The following is a 3,273-nucleotide window of genomic DNA, read 5'->3' as shown; positions in this document are numbered from 1 at the left end:
GCTTTCGTGGCTTGGATGAGGACAGCTCTAAACGGGCGACACACTGGTTTGGTTAGGGTGCGTCTCAACCTCCTATTTTGAAGTATTGTAGACGGGACTTGTCGTAGTATGTTTGTTACCATATCATTATGTTACTGTCTGCATACCCTTTTTAAAATTCTTTGACTTTTTCTTATTCACAGTTGCGTCTTTCTGAAGAAGATCGGAGGAATGATGAAGTTTGTACTGCTGTTATGAGCTTGATGAAGAAAGTTTTCAAGCGTCAAAGTTATGACCGCAAAACAAAATCAAAGTATTTCGATTATCAACCGGACGCGCAGGTTGCTTTTCAAACGTCTCCAGACCAGGATATATTCCAATACCGCAAAGTGCCATGCTCACCTGAAGAACGGCAGCAGTTTGTGACAGAGGCCTCCTGCGATTCCTCCTATGATTGCAAAGATGAGAGCAACTGTTGGTAATTACTTTTTCTTATTTTAATTATGTGATGTTGAACAAACTATGAACTGAACTATATTTCCTGTTTAGTTATCAGGTTTTAAGGGGGCAGTCGCACCTAAAAATCGAAAAAAAATCGAATTTTTTTTTTTGCTTCTAAATTATCTTTGGACCTTCCCTCACAACCCCTCAAAGGGGTTTTACCATTTGCGAAGCCCTATGGCCTCTGCGGGCTCCGACGTGAAACCCTGCATTTAACAGAAAATGACCAAAATTCATTTAACGCCGAAAATGAGCGAAATCGCCATTCTATCGCGCCCGCGCGGGCTGGACGGTTATAACTGCGCGCCGGACGGGTGTGGGGGACTGTGGGGAGGGGAGCCGTCGCCTAGCGACCGCCTGGAGCCGAGCGCGCCGCGCGCAACCTAGCGGACAGCCGTGGAACTGCGTCGCCGATCCGTTGTCTCTCTCTCTCTCCCTGTCTGTCTCCGTCTCGGTTGCATCGTTTTTGAAAGTAGCGGTTTGGTCTAAGTTTTGTACGAGATTTTGCTGCTTTGTCATGAGTGATTCCGAGTCAGAGACGGTCGAGACGCCAAAGCCAAAGCGGCCGTCCGGCAAACGTCCGAAAAAGAGGAAATTCTCGTCTAATCAGTACACTGGACAAAAGAAAAACAAAGAAGCTCAGGCCCAGGCAGCCCCGAGCACGAGTTCTGCGCAGGTTAGTTTGAGACATTCTGGTAGTAAAGCCGAAGAAAACTACTCCGATTTCTAAGATTTCTTTCATATTATTTTTTAGGAGAACATCGCCGAGGCCGAAGAAGTTGGTCGCAGAACGCGGGCATCAGCAAGGGCAGCAGCGGTGAGAGGTTCCATAACCTCCTCGACAACACCGGCATGTACTTCATCATCGTCTGCAGCAGCTCTGACCGAGCCCTCGACTCCAAGTACCGCACCAGCTGTGGAGACTTCACCTGACTCTGCGTCGAGGAAAAAACTGCGAGCAAGTTTGAACCCAGAAGTCGACGATGCAAGAAAAAACTGGAGTGGATTTAGAGTGGTGGACATAGATTTGTTTTTGAAAAATATTGAAGACAGTTGTGTGTGCAAAGTGTGTTTCAATAGTATAAGTGTGAAAGAAACTTCTCAGTGTGGCCTTAGTTCAATTTTTACTGTGTCATGTACAAACAAGAAGTGTGATCATGAAGAGACTTTTAGGAACAGTGAAATGATTTCTAAGTTTGTAGCCGAAGTGAACAGGAGATCAGTGTACGCGTTCAAAAGTTTAGGTTTAGGGTACAGCTCATACAAAGAGTTTTGTGCGTTGATGGATTTTCCAAAACCTGTATGTCATAGTACATTTGATCGTGGTGTTGACGCCATCAATGAAGCATCATCTACCGTTGCTGAAGAATCCATGAAGCAGGCTGCAATTCAAGAAACAACAGCAACTGGAAGCAAGAATATAACTGTAAGTGGTGATGGAACTTGGCAGAAACGTGGATTCTCATCTCTCTTTGGTGTTGTCACACTCATAGGCCTTCTCACAGGAAAAGTTATTGATTTTCTTGTTCTCTCTCTAGTTTGTAAAATCTGTGATGCTTATCAAGGATTGAGAGAAGGACCAGAGTATGAAGAGTGGCAAGAAAATCATGCCCCTCAGTGCACAAAGAATCACGAAGGATCGTCTGGTAAAATGGAGGTTCAGGGTATGGTCGAACTATTCAAAAGATCGGATGAGAAGAGGAGAGGAGTTGTCTATGAAAATTATATAGGTGATGGGGACTCTAAAACCTACAAAGCTGTGGTAGAGAGTAATCCCTATAATAATTTGACAGTCAAGAAGAGAGAATGTACTGCCCATGTGCAAAAAAGAATGGGGACGAGGCTTAGAAATTTGAAGAAAGAAATGTCTAACAAAAAATTACGTGATGGCAAGTCACTCTCTGGCAAAGGTAGGCTGACTGATAAGATAATAGATCAGATATCAGAGTACTATGGCAAGGCTATAAGGTCTTCTAAAACAGTTGAAGAAATGAAGAACAAAGTGTGGGCCATATATTATCACATGTCCTCAAGTGACCAGAAACCGACCCATCAGTACTGTCCGAAAGGAGCTGATTCATGGTGTAAATACCAAAAAGCCGTTGCTGCAAGGAAGGCACGTCAGTTCAAGCATAAACAAAATGTTCCTCTTGTATGTATGGAAGCCTGTAAGAAAGTTTTTGAAGACCTCACTGACAATACCTTGCTGGAAAGGTGCATTGGTGGTTACACTCAAAACCCCAATGAATCAGTGAATAACCTTGTTTGGCTGGGTTGTCCCAAAGTGAGATTTTTTGGGAAAAAAACTGTTGATATTGCTGCTGCTGAAGGTGTGCTGCAATTCAATGATGGCTGCAGGGCTAAAATCAAGGTCCTGAGAGAGATGGGAATACAGCCTGGTAACCTCTGCATCAGCTGGGCCATCACAGAAGATAACAAAAGAATTCACCAAGCTCAAGTTCGGGCCAAGGCAGCAACTAAGGAGGCTCGTGTAGAACGTATTAGGAAGAGGAAAGCTGCTGAGCAAGCAGCTGAAGATGATTCATACATTCCTGGTGGACATTAATGTACCAACATGTAAATAAACACACTTCTAACTTTAAGGCTGTTTTTCTCCAAACTATGATTTTGAACCTTGCGCGCATGATTCCAGGAGAACGACTTGTTAGATTGACTTCAAATTTTTTGTGGCCTTAGTATATTATAAGAACCTCACAATGAACCTCTACTTTTAAAATTGGAGCACTAGAACACTGTAAAAAAAAAATGAAGTTAAGAGAATTTTTTCACTTT

The sequence above is a fragment of the Frankliniella occidentalis genome, unplaced genomic scaffold, assembly GCF_000697945.3.
Source record: "Frankliniella occidentalis isolate FOCC.00 unplaced genomic scaffold, Focc_3.1 Scaffold280, whole genome shotgun sequence".
NCBI lineage: Eukaryota > Metazoa > Arthropoda > Insecta > Thysanoptera > Thripidae > Frankliniella > Frankliniella occidentalis.
The sequence above is the reverse complement of the archived record's forward strand: the minus strand, read 5'-3'. Positions refer to the sequence as shown.